Source organism: Peromyscus eremicus, chromosome 16_21, assembly GCF_949786415.1.
Source record: "Peromyscus eremicus chromosome 16_21, PerEre_H2_v1, whole genome shotgun sequence".
Classification (NCBI taxonomy): Eukaryota; Metazoa; Chordata; class Mammalia; order Rodentia; family Cricetidae; genus Peromyscus; species Peromyscus eremicus.
The window spans coordinates 45,885,900-45,900,835 of record NC_081432.1 but is presented as its reverse complement, the minus strand read 5'-3'; positions in this window follow the sequence as shown (position 1 = coordinate 45,900,835).

Below are 14,936 nucleotides of genomic sequence, written 5' to 3'. Positions count from 1 at the left end.
GTTAGTCTTGGCTCGGAGTTTGAGGTTACCATCCATCGCTGTGGGGAGGGAGTATGGAGCAGCCTGGCATATGCTGTCAGTGTTCAGGAAAATCAAGAGATGGGCACTCCTGTTCTGCTCCTTTTCTTGTTTGTACACATTTCAGGACCCAAGCTCAGGAAACATTCCTCCTTTGAGGTAGCTCTTCCCACCTCAACCTAATCAAGACAGTCCCTCATAGGCAAGGCCACTGGAACCTTGTTTACTTGGTGAATTAAGATCATATAATATCTACCATCAACAGTAATGGGTGTTGCTGGGTCCTAAAGGCTCCCTGGCTCCTTTGGGGGATGGGGTAAGAAGGTGCCACATCAACGACAGAGACACTAGGAGTCAGATGAAGGTAAACAGCAGACTCTTTTACTCAATAACAGAGAAGGCCTTATATACCCTCTGTGTCCCAATCTGGTGGCATTGTGTGGTCTTCCCTCATTAGCTGGGCATTATCAGAAACTATGATATCTATCAGGAACTCTGACAGCACTTGTTGCTAGGCCCTCAGGCAGTCTCCAGATTGGCTCATAAGGAAGTAGGTTATGTGCTTGCCTTGGCAACTGTTTTGAGGCAATTTCCTCCACCCTATGGGCCTGTCCTACTACAAACGGGTGCATTATCTTAAATTACAGGAATAAAATGTACATTTTATTTATGTTACAAAATATATTATAGACTGCATGTTAAATGTGAGAATTCAGTAGAATAGCTAATAAACTCCCTTCATGGAGACATCAGGAAAGCCCATTGAAAGAGATTCAGAGAGCAAAGCAGACAGACTTTACATGGCCACAGCTTCTGATGGAGCAACATTTTCTCCAAGTTCATATTTATAGAAATGAAGAACTATAAGCCAGAGTTATCATCATCATGAGAAAAGTTTTTCTTCCTCTCTGGGGAGAATAAAGATGTTTGTTTAATGTTTCTAGACAGAAGGCCCCACCAATATCTGTATTGATTATATTTTCTGGAATCAACCATTGTTTATATTCCCAGTAAGACTGGGATGGGAAAGACTCTTGAGACAAGAGGATTTCGTATAGCAGTAGTCTTTGAGTAGGCATGCCCACAGTAGCTATCCTGATGGGTTGTCTCTTGGGCTGTAAGGATTGTGGGCCTGCCCTACTTTCTTCTGCATCATCTTTCATCTCTGAGAACAGGGTAAGAGTGAATATTTAATATTCAGACCTACAGTACTGTATACTCCAGAGTACATTGTCACCAACATCATAAAAGAAAAAAAAAAGAAATATTACTGAAAGTTTCAGTTGTTCTCTTTGGGCCTCTACGATAGACCAAGTAATATCTGTCCTGCCCTTGATCTGCCCAATTTTAATTCATCTCCTTGCCTGACTTCCTGCCCTGCTTACTTCAAAAACAGGCACAGAGACAAGGTCCTAAGTAACAGTTTAAAGAGTTCTTAAATTTCTTAGCTTTTTAACTGAAAATTTCACTCTATATTTTGTCTTATCCACATATGCCTATCAATATTGTGTGACATTGCCAACTTTGTCCTGTCTAAAATAAAACCAAACAGAATATAAATACACTCCAATAACCAAATGCTAAAGACATGCCAAAAATAAAATTTCTGTGATATGGAGGACACCCATTTGCTTTCAACTTCCAACTAACAATTTCCTGGGATGGGGTGGTCTCCAAATTAAGTCCCTTTACAAGTCAAATTCCCAACCAAAAGAAAAAAAGATTAAAATGATAAAATCAAAATATCTTGATTGTTTAGTTGTCAAAGAACACTGGTTACTCACTCTTTTAGAGAACTTGGGTTCAATTCCCAGCACGCACATGGCAGCTCACAATCATCTGTAACTTCAGTCCCATAGGATTAGATGTCCTTTTCTGCTGTCTGTAGGAACCAGATACTCACATATTACACATTTATTTCTGTAGGCAAAAACCCCATATACAACACAGACACATATGTGGATATATAATAATAATATAATATAATATAATATAATATAATATAATATAATATATAGAATCCTTTTGAGTTAAAATTGGAAGAAATAAAAAGTTTCTTTATAAAAGAATGTTTCATATTTAAACTCATGTATTTTGTCTTTCATAAGCTAAAATGTCTTCAGTTTTGTTCACCAGTTCCTTGAATAAGGACTCTTCAAAATCTCAGAAGGTAAGTTAATTCAGAGCCATGTCTTAATATGTACATCATTTTAATTGAGCACTGTGGGCTAATAGCATGCGAAATAGTATCCCAAATCACTCAGCTTAACCTCTGCTCTTAGAAAACAAGTCAGTTTCTAGCCACGAAGATTTTCCTAGCAAGTGAGTGATTTCCCAAGATGAACACAGGCATTCAAGAGTATTTAATGACAAAAATCTCCTTAGAAAGCTGGATTTTAGTCTTGAATTTTTAAATTCCTGGAGTTAGTTTAATCATTACCCACTATTCACATATAAAAAGAGTAATTCCAGCTGTAGGAAAGATTTCAGGAGATATGAATATTTGTTTCAAACCTTAAATGTATCTAGGGAAATTCATTCTATGTAACATGGCTCTTTCTAAAGGAATGACATTATAAGTATGGCTGCATTCTTTAAAAACAAGGACATATTTTAAATGTAGCCAGGCCAGCTACTGGGCTTAATGCTATTTCTTTCTTTCCTGTCTTTTCTGAGCCTATTCATTCCCTTTCTGAGCTTTATCAATTCCAGTTTCTATTGTGACCTTCTCATTCATGGAAAAGAAATTGGAAAGGAAAGAAAAGCATGCTGAAACTCCTACACACACGTAGCCTATTTTTTCCCATAAACTCATGAGGTCATTTTTTTTTTCTTTTAGCTATCATCATTCAGTAACAAAGACATTTGAAAAAGTCATAAGTGGCCTCATGTCCCCAGTCAGCAAGGACTAGAAGTAAAACTTAATATCCAACTTTCTACCACTAGAGTGTGATACTTATCCCAATATGCCACACAGTCTCATGAATAAAAATGATTGCTTGAGCAAAGATAAGGTAAAGTGGGATATTTAGAGTTTAATAACTACAATGACTCATGTGTCCATGAAAATCTCAAGTTGTGGCACACATTTTGACAATTCTGTGAAATTATTTGTATATATTATACATCTGCATTGGTTGAATAAAACATATATTTAATTGACATTTTCAAACTGGAATTGTTTATACACTTTATTGCAGACTGTTAGGCTAGAAATCAATGATGTATTGAGGCTGTTAATGTAGGCAGTGTTACAAGCTCTTAAAATGGACTGCTACAATAGTTAGTAGATAAATTATGCAAGCTTGAGACTGTACATCTGTTGATTTGCCAGATCGCTAATTAAAATGCTTTAAAGCTATTATCCTCTTTAAAACCACATTGTGTAATTTAAAAAGATGTCATTTATCTAGTTTAAACTATGATTATTTTGATCTGTCATATGAAAAGCACCAAAGGCAAAGATTTTGCATATAAATATAGCCCAAAGATGGTGTAAGTTATATGCATTTTTTAAATATCTTGGTTTAAATAGAATACCATCTATCTTCTTTCATGTTAAAATCTATTTTACTGTTTTTTCATTTTGTTCACATATCTGTATCTATCTATAAGTATGTACACATGAGTGGATGTCTGTGTATGCCAAAGATATCAGATTTCCCAGAGCAGAAGTCACAGGTGGTTGGGAAACATCTGACATGGGACCTGGGAACAGAATTCATGTCCTCTAGAAAAGCCTTGTGTAGGTTGAAGGTTTTGAGCCTAAGTTGATGTCTCAGTTCCACTGCTGGAAAACTTGCCTGGTTAAAGAAGATGGATAGTTCAGGTTTCATATCACCTGTTACTAGGAATCTTCTCTAGGATCACTCTCAAAGATTCCAGGAAGCTTCCACTATATTAGGTATACACATGCCCCCCCAACTGACCCCCACTTCCAGTCATCTCTTCCAATATTCTCTCCTTCCATCTTTGCCCCCATCTGATCACTCCTCTGCCCATTCTCACCTGCCCCAGGTCCACTGGCAAAATCTATTCTATTTCCCCTTCCCAGGGTGGTCTATGCTTCCCCCTTGAGCCTTTCCTTTCACTTAGCCTCTTTGGGTCTGTGGATTTTGTCATAATTATCCTTTACTTGGCTGGCCTAAAAGATATGCTGGGAGAGGGGGGATAATGGTGGTGTAGAAATTGTGGGTGTGGCTAATCAATGACTGGTCCAAATTTAAGTATGCCCTGGGAGAGGAAGTCCATGCATGACACTGACTAGATGGCCAAGAACCAGGGATAGACAGTCCAGATACCCAGGATAGAACCAAACATGACTGGGAAAAAGTTTAATGAAAAGATTACTAATGATCTTCTGCTCTACTCATAGATTGGGGGCTGTAATATGAATTGATAAATGGACTTATTAATAAAAAAAGAGAGCTAGATATTGAGGTGAAAGCTAAAAGATCAGAGGAATAGAACAAGGCAGCCACAAGCTCCTACCTTTAGAAAATCCTCAGCCCAAGAGAGATACTTCCTGTATACTCATACCTTAATTACTTTCTGTGCCCTGCCATCTTACTTCCTCTCTCTGCCCAACTACATCACTTCCTCTTTCCACCCAGCTCTATCACTTCCTGTCTATCTGTACAGACCCCCAGATCTCTATGGTTAACTAGTGCTGGGATTAAAGGCATGTGGCACCATGCCTGGCTCTGTTCCCAGTATGGCCTTGAACTCATAGAGATCTGGATGAATTTCTGCTCAATAATGCTAGGATTAAAGGCATGTGCTACCACTGCCTGACCCCTAAGTTTAATATAGTGGCTGGCTTTGCCCTCTGATCCCCAGCAGCTTTATTTGTTAGAGTACACACACACACACACACACACGTACACACACACACACACACACACAAAAAAAAACCCTATCACCACAGGATGCATAGCCCAATCATCATGAGAAAGGCAGCACCCACCAACTGAAGGGAGCAGATGCAGAGATCCACAGCCAAAGACAAGGCAGAACCAGAGGAACCCCACAGAAGAGGGAAGGAAGGGTTCTAGGAACCAGATGGGTGAAGAACACCATAAGAACACAGCTCACAGAATCAATGAAGCAGGGTTTATAGGAGCTCACAGAGACTGAATTAACAAACATCAACTCTGTATGGATCTGAGCTAGGTCCTCTGCATATACCTTATAGTTACGGAGGCTGGTATTCTTTTGGGACTCCCAATCTGGGAGTAGGGGTATCCCTGAGTCTCTTGCCTACTCTTGGAACCCTTTTCCTCCTACTGGGTTGCTTTGCCCAGCCCTGATATGAGGTTTGTGCCAGTATTGTTGTATCTTGGTATGCCTTGTTCTGTTCATATCTCTGGGAGGTCTGCTCTTTTCTGAAGGGAAGCAGAGGAGAAGTAGAGGAGAGAGGAAGTTGTGGGAGGGACTTAGAGGAATGGGGGAAAGAGGAACTGCTGTCAGGGACACTTTGCTCAGCCTGGGTGAATGGAGGAGGAGACTGGACCTGCCTCCACTGAATCTACCAGGCTGAACTGAATCCTCAGGGGAGACCTTGCCCTGGAGGAAATGGGAATGGGGAGTGGGGGCAGGAGGAGGGAGGACAGGGGAATCCGTGGCTGATATATAAAATTAAATTAAATTATAAAATAAAAAAGAGAAGAATAAAAGAAAAGACACAAATTTTAAAGAAGCAGTACATGCTCTTAACTGTGGAGCATGTTCTCCTGCCCCTATTTTTATTGATGATATCATAATCAAAAGAACCTGAGAAGCCTGATAAAGTAACTTTGATTTGTTGTTGTTAAGGTTTAATTATTTTATTTCTTTCTATTCTGATGAAAGGTTTTTTTTGTAATATTGTGACCTAGCTTTGAAGTTTTAAAATATAACAGCCAATTTAAGACATTGTTATGTTATTATTCAATAATTAAAACAGCCTCTCTTACTCCCTTCAAGAAAATATAAGATGAAAGATGGCAAACTCTGGAGCCTGGGCCAAGATCTCAAATCTTTTCCTGCTGCCTTTCACTGTGAAAAGAAATATATTTAATTCCTGAGGCAAAAAAAAAAACCCACAATACATGAATTTAATTTTCTGTTACCCAAGTAAAATTATTAGTATAATTTAAGTGTTCCATTTAGTTGAACAATTGCTTACTCTACTGCTATTATCTGGAAGAAACTCTACCAGAGGTAGAGAGGGGAATTATGAAATTCTTCATTCAAATATGAGGAGCAAGCAATGCTTTGGTTCTAGGTGGGAATATTCAGCCTTAGTGATTCAAGAATTCAAGTTGTTTTCAAACTGGGCTGGGGTTTAGACGTGGTGTGTCAGCCTTGAAGGGTCATGTGTGTAGTCCTGTTTACAAGCTATGAGTTTAAGAAATGAATGTAGGTGGAAAATAATTATGTTATGAGTAATCTGCTATTATGAATGGATTGAAGTTGTTTACTGGAAGAGAATGAGCTCTACAAGTTTTGGGTCACCCTGACTCACAGAGGGAGTTCCAGGACAGGCTCCAAAGCTACACAGAGAAACCCTGACTCAATAAAAAGAAAAGAAAAAGAAAAAGAAAAGGAATGGGGGAAAACAAAGAGGGCATTGTGCACATAATGAAAATGTTGAAAAAAAATTAATAAAAAGTCACGTTTTTTCCTAAAGTTTTAGGTTAAGAGCACCCTGTCAGATGATTTGCCGCTGCCCTTAGTGACAGCTTCAGGGGATTCCATGTCCTCTGCTTGCCTCTGTGGACACTTGCACATGTGTGTACATATCCTCACACAGACATAGGTATATACACATGAATTTTTAAATAAAAAAAATAGAATAAAAGAAATTTCAAACTGGAATCACCAGGTTTTTGTTGTTACCAATCCCAGAACTGAACTTTAGAACGGGGATTAAAACTCAACAAAATTGATTTTACTATTGTTAATCTCATTTCTTTCTTCTGATGGTTCATAAACAAAATTGAAGCCATTCCCAGGATTCTGGCCACCTGGAAGCAGCTCATTATATTAGAGGTGCAGAATGAAAATTCTTACTGGAATGAATATTTTATTTGTGTGTAGATTTATTTTGCCTTCAATGATTCTGCTTATGCAACCAATTTAAAAATGAACAAATGCCCTATTCATCATCTCTTCATTCAAAGTGGAATTTTTTTTTCTGTATCTGGCTTACTATAATATGATTATCTCTAATTTTATCAATTTTTTTCACAAATGATACAATTTCACATTCTTTAAGGCTAAACATTACTTTATTATATAAGTTGCATGTCTGTGTCTATTCATCTGTTGACAGAAGACCTGTCTTATTTCATAAGTAGACATTAGTAAGAAATTCAGCAATAAACTTGGATGGTGTATCTGTTGTTTGTTGGCCTGTAGCCTACTAATTATATCCTCAGGAGTACTGCAGATGGACTGTATGATATTTGTGTTTTAGTTTGTTGAAGAAACGGCATACTTAATTTTCACAGTGACTCTATTGTTTTACATTTCTACCATAATGAATTCATACTGCTCATATCCTCATGGGCATTTTTTGTTCATTGTTCTATAACAAAATTCATTGTGACAAAGTAGGAACAAATAGAAACAATGATTATGATTAACTGTAGTTATGATCTGCAGTTAACTCAGATGGTAGAACTATGAAACACATTTGATAAATAATATAATTCTGTAACATTTCTCAAAGAAGTATAATCTTAAAATTTGACATACTCGATTAAAACTAAAGAAACTTTTACAAATTAAAAAACTAAATTTAATTTATAACTCAATGAAAAAAGTTAATAAGTTTTATTCATTTTGTGTTTAAAGCATTACTCATCCAGTGGTATTTAGAGCTGATGTGAGCTTTTAACTCATGATGTCCACATTGGCCACATCCTTTCCCCTGTATCTAGATATTGCTGTAACATTGAATCCCGCTTCTTTAATCTAAGGATTCATGTCCTTCTCTTTGAAAAAGAATTATCTGAAATAGTCTCAAATGTTATAAGGATACCATTTTAAAATCTTTTTTAATGAAATTCATTTTGTATCCCTGCAGGATATTCTTATCTACTATCATTTACTGTCCTTAAATCTTTTCAAAATACTTTGGTGATGAAGACAAGTAGTAATAATTGCCAGTGTTATTATTTGCATAATGTACACTATCTAGTTTATAGAAACTTTCTCCTTTACTCCTAAGAATCATATTAGAATGCAAGAAGGAGAAGTTAAGTACTTTGCTGATGGCCCTGAGTTTTACTCTGTGACTATGTGGATGATTTGTTCTTTCAGATACTTGTATAATATATCCAGTAAAAGTTTGAAACTTATTTCAATATTTAATTTTGTTAAAACTTTCCCTTTCAGTTGGGTGATGGTGGCGCACGCCTTTAATCCCAGCACTCAGGAGGCAGAGCCAGGCATATCTCTGTGAGTTCGAAGCCAGCCTGGTCTACAGAGCAAGATCCAGGAAAGGCGCAAAGCTACACAGAGAAATCCTGTCTCAAAAAACAAACAAACAAACAAACAAACAAACAAAAAACAAAAACTTCCCCTTTCTTTTTGTTTCTTTTATATAACTTACATGTTTTGGTTTCTGCTTTTCTTTCTTTGACACTTGGTTTCATATATCCATGGGAAGACTACAACTCATTATGTAAACACAGCTAGCCTTGATATCCAGATGTCCTGTCCCCACCTCACAGGTGCTGGGACTAAGAGTGTGCATCAAACACATAATTCACATGTAATAATTTTTCATTTCACAATTTATTTCATGAATTGCAATTTAACTCATGTTTGAATTTGGACACAGTGATGCATATAACTTAAAAAAAATCCCTCTATTAATGAGACACTCATTTCTTGAATATGACAATATTTATACATTCATTCCATAATTTTTATTGTTCAAAACAGTATATTGTTTTGTAATCCTGGTTGGCTCTCAATTCATGGTCTGCCTCAGCTCCCTGAGTCCTATGATTAAAGATACATACTGCCATTGAAAATCTTGGTTGCTCATATGCTCACTCAATTTTCCATGGAGTTTATTTTCTCTTTTCTTTGTAACGGAGTGTAGAGTTCTCCTCACCTGATACTTTCCCTATGTCATTCTCTTTTTTCTCTATGGTATCACTTCACCCAACCTTCTCATCTCACGGCACATAGACAGATGTGAGTATATGATATAAATCAAGTTTTTCTTTCTTGCCAGCAAAACTGCGCCCATGCACACATCTAGTGGAGTGACATACTGTCATGAAAAATCCCTAGTCTAACTATGATAGATAAATGAATAGATTTATTTATTTATTTATTTTATTTATTGCTTTCATATGGTTAGATACTTCAGACTGACTGTGGTCGAGGAGTGCCTATCAAACTCCTGGTAATCCTATTTCAACTTCTCAAAGTATGACATTACAATTTTGGACAGTGAACAAGTATTTGAGCTTGTTATTGTTAGCAGACCTGGCATGACACAATATTGCCACTGAAATTTAAAACTAGACTGAAAGGGGAATTTTGGTTCAACATTTTAACTTTTCTATTCTGCTATGAATGTCTTTCTGTATGCTGTGAATATATGTTGCTCTGATTGGTTGATAAATAAAATGCTGATTGGCCAGTAGCCAGGTGGGAAGTATAGGCTGGATAAGCAGACAAGGAGAATTCTGGGAAGAGGAAGGCTGAGTCAGAGGAGACACCAGCCTGCCATCCAGGGAGCAACATGTAATGGCATACAGGTAAAGCCACAAACACATGGCAACATATACATTAACAGAAATGGGCTGAGTTTAACTGTAAGAGCTAGTCAGTAGTTAGCCAGAGCTAACGGCCAAGCAGTTATAATTAATATAAGCTTCAGAGTGATTATTTTATAAGTGGCTGTAGGGTCTGTGGGGCTGGGCAGAACCAGAGAAAACTTCAGCTACACTATTCTTCTCCTCTTTATCCTCCTTCTTCTAGAAAATAAGAACACTTTCCTAGCAATACTCCAGTTCCAATATTTGCTAAAGATATCTGTCTTTGTTTTCTGCTCTATACTGTCACATCATTTCCTGTTTCATTACTCTTCAGACAGAATTACTTTCATTAGAATAGAGCTGAAGTAGGCAATTAAAATATTATATTACTCCACCTCTTTGCTTTCATTGTGCTAGAATAAAAAAATGTCCAGAGTCCTTGTGTTCCAATTTATCAGTCTAGGTTAGTAAAATTTATTCACTCCTGAAATTTTGATACTAAGCAAATTTCTCAAAATTTAAATGTGTACATTTGGAAGCTATCTCCCTTATATTACATAATTACAATATTTAAGATCTTCAATGTGAGAAAACAAACTCATATATACTGAGTGTTAGATGAAGTTTAATTGATTTGAAAAAGAGTTATAGCCATGATATAAGAAGGCCTGACTAAATCAAAAGCAATAAAAATAGCTTAATTATTACTACAAAAATCAACAAATTACATTTTTTCCCAGGTGTATCTTAATTTATGATGGATAGGCTATGCAGATACATACATCATAGTACATCCATATTTTTATGATTATTGACTCAATGTGTAAAAGTCAGATCGATATTACAACATATTTTAAGTTGTTGTTATACTTTGAGACTTATTTAGGGGGACTGGAGAGATGATTCAGTGGTTAAGAGTATTAGCTGTTCTTCCAGAGGACCTGGATTCAATTCCCAACACTCACGTGGAAGTTCACAACCATCTGTAACTCCAGTTCCAGGGTACCCAATACACTCATACAGACATATATGCAGGTGAAACACCAGTGCCATAAGAGAAGAAACTTATTTAGATCATATATACAACATATTAAATATCTCAACTACATAACTTCATTATCCATTACAATAACATATTTCCCCATTTGCTCATTTATATAATGTATCTTTTTCATGTAAAGAGAATATGGTATATTTTTTGTATGTAACTGAATTATAAAAGTGAATAATGAAAGGAAAACTATTTTCTTACATAATGAACTAGTGCCTACTTATTTGCAATGATAATAAAAAAATGAAGTGAACAATAAATTCGAATTTATCTGTGCTGTGAAAATAGATACTACTACTACTAAGAATTTTTTTAAGTTTATGAAAATATATTTGCAAAAAGAGTATCATAAAACTTTTTGAATAAAAATCCATGTCAATTTAACATAATTTATAAATGTTTGATAAGTATACATATTAATAGCTTTCTCATATATATATACATATATATATACATATACCTATGTACTCCTATACATATATACATATGTATGTCAAGTATACAGAACAACTTACATACACATATACACATATATGCATGTTTACAAATAAAATCTTGTTGTTCCTTATTATGCGAGAATTAAATTTGTCTTAATATTTCTCACTTTTTTCATCTTATACGATGGTTTCTAATTCCCTCTATTCTCCAGTTAAGTTGTATGATTTCATTGCTTCTGCAGCTGAATAATTCTCCACTGTGTACATGACAAATTACAAATTTCTGATCTGTTTATCTGTTGACAGACATTTCGGCTGCTTCAATTTAGTGGTTACTATGAACAGTAATAAAACTGGGTTTGCAGGGACCTCTGTGTTTGGTTCGCTGAGAATATTTCAAGTGCACATCCCAAAATTCTGTAGCTGAGTTGTGCTGATTTTCATAATAGCTGTCCTAGCACATAAGGGTTTCTTTCCCCCATCTCCGTCAGCATTTCTTGTCATTTGTTTTCTTATAACAGCCACTCTGTCTGGGATGAGATGGAATCTAAAGTAGTTTCAACTTGTATTTCCTTCCTAACTAAATATACTGAACATTTTCCATTTTTTAAAATTTTTTAAAAATTTTGACATTTATCCTGACGTTTGTATTAATTTCCCCATTTTCCATTAGATAATTGGTCTCTTTCTCGGTCTCTCTGTCTCTGTATCTCTCTGTCTCTTTCTTTCTCTGCTATATCTGTTTTAATTTTATTTTTATTGAAAATAGATTCTTCTCTCATACAATACGTTACAAAAAATTTCCCTTCTTTCCATTCCTCCCAGTCCTCTGCATCTCTCCTCTCCCTCAGATGAACTCCTCCTCTGTCTTCCTTCAGAAAGGAGTTGGCCTGAAAGCAACACCAAACAAACATGAAAAAACAAGATAGAATAACACAAGAGAGAAAACCCTCATTCCTAAGATAGGCAAGGCAACCCAAGAGAAGGAAAAAAGCCTCAAGAGCAGGCACAAGAACCAGAGACATGCACGTTCCCTGTTAAGATTCCCACCAAAATGCCAAGCTAACAGCTATAACACATACACAGAGGACCTGGTGTAGACCCCCTGCATGCCTGTGCTTGCCTCTTCAGTTTCTGCGAGCTCCTTTGAAAGCCGCTTAGTTGATTTAGTGGGCCAAGTTCTCCTGGTGTCATCCATGCCCTGTGATTCCTACAGTCTTTGCTCTTCCTTTTCTACAAGTTCCCTGAGCTGGTCCCTGCACCCACTCCCATCTGCTGCAAGAGAAGCCTTTCTGATGACAGCTAAAGAGGGTAACAGTCCCTGCCCCCATTCCCCCAGCACATCTTACACGCAGGACAGAGTGTAAATTGAAGGTTTTGTGGCTGGACTGACCACTCCTGCCCCACTGCGTCTCTTTTGTTTTTATTTCTAAAGTTATGTAATTCCTGATTCTTGAAATCAGGCATTGATGTACGTCCAGCACTATCCTCTTTTTCTTAGAAAACATTAGTTATCTTTGTAATTCCATGCGAATTTTATTTATTTTGCTTGAGACTTTATGAATGGATTTTTTTTCTTGTTTTCTTTCTCATCCTGATTATTATCAGTATATAGAAAATCTACTGATTTCCTTATGTTGATTTTGTTTGCTTCTCTTTTGCGTTTTCATCATCATTTAATACCATTAGTTGTCTTTATGATACCCAGGTTAACTGTGGTGAGAGAGTATGTCAATGCATATTTAGTTAACAATCCCTTCATTACTAGATATGGTAGTCCTCCTTTGGTGCTCTGTTTGTTCATTATTTTGGTTGAAACTTGTGTTCAAGTCTTTCAATTCATTAAATATTGTTGTATTTCTCATTGTGCTGTTATTGAGTTTTAGTGCTTTGTGGAAGCATGTACACACAAACACATACACATAAGCTTTTATTTAATAGATTTGTCAGTATTTTCCACAATTACATAGTGTTATCTCTAATTTCTCTATATGAAAAATGATTTGTGTTTGATTAATTTTCAATTATGTTTGTCTTTTGGCTTTTGTTCTTTGATCTTATATTTAAATCAATTTCTAAAGCTCACTTACCAAGATTTTATTTTCTTTTTTCTTCTTTTAGTTTATTTAGGTCAATCATTTGACTTGTTTTTAAAAACAGATTTATTCTTCCTAAATTGCATACAAGTATGTAATATATATATATATATATATATATATATATATATATATATATATATATATATATTGGTTTTTGGTTTTTTCGAGACAGGGTTTCTCTGTGTAGCTTTGCGCCTTTTCCTGGAACTCACTTGGTAGCCCAGGCTGGCCTCGAACTCACAGAGATCCGCCTGGCTCTGCCTCCCGAGTGCTGGGATTAAAGGCGTGCTCCACCAACGCCCGGCAAGTATGTAATATATTTTATCATACTCCTGCCACACTCACTACAGGCTCCTCCAAGAATTCTTGGCTTGTATTATTGTACATGTATGTAATATATTTTATCACATTCACACCACACTCCCCTTAGATTCCTCCAAGACTCTACCTTGACCCTCAAAACTTGCATGCTCTTCTTGTATCTTGTGTTTTGAGGCTGACAATCATCTTTGCTCTTTTCCAAATGGAAATACACAATAAGCACTACTTCTTAAACAATAAAACAACATTTCAACTCATTTTCCCAAATCAATGTGCCATAAACATATTTTCATGCCTGGTTCTTGACTATAAAGAATATGTTCATATCGTTAATATCACATCATTTTCAATATTTAAAAACTGCAGTGACTTTGATGACAGGACAAAGGAGACCATTAATTATTTTTAAACATTTTTAATAATATGCTGACTTTTTTAGACTCATTGAAATTCTGTAAAAATCTGTTGAATGTCTTGCCTAATCTTATAGAAGTATGGCAACCATATAACCATATCAAAATTATTGGAGTGCATGTGCAGACTTTGGGTAAAGAATTTCAAATATTCCAATCTATGTACAAGAAGTCTCTATACTTGTTGTGATTGTTAATTAGATTTGATGAATAATCATTTTAACTTCTATGGAAATATGCCTCTGGCTGCATCTCTAATGATATATTTTTGAATTATCATAACAGCTCTCTCTGACATAATCATTGGATTAGTCCTTTGATGTATTTTTAATTGATGACATTATTTGCAGATGTTGAAGGTGAGATGGATATACTGGAAGAAATTGTCAACTTAGAGATACGTCATTAGAATTATATCTCTCCCTGCCTCCTTCATGAATTTCCCGTTCTCTGAGACCTACTCACCAATTAGTAAACAACCTGTTTCTCCCTGAATTGTTATAAGTAAACAAGGATGAAAACCTTAAAAAGTAAGCTAAAATAAAAAATTCCTTATGTTTTTTTTCATCAGGTATTTGATCATAGTGATTATAAAGATGATTAATACAATATCCTTTCATTAATTATGATCTTTAGTTTTGTAGGTATGCATGTAAAGATGTAGTTAAGGATGTGTGTGTGTATGTGTGCGTGTGCGTGTGCGTGTGCGTGTGCGTGTGCGTGTGCGTGTGTGTGTGTGTGTGTGTGTGTATGTGTGTATGTGAAGGTACATAGGAATGTGTGTGTACATTCATGTTGAGGCTAGATATCAATGTCAGATGTTCTTCCTTGGG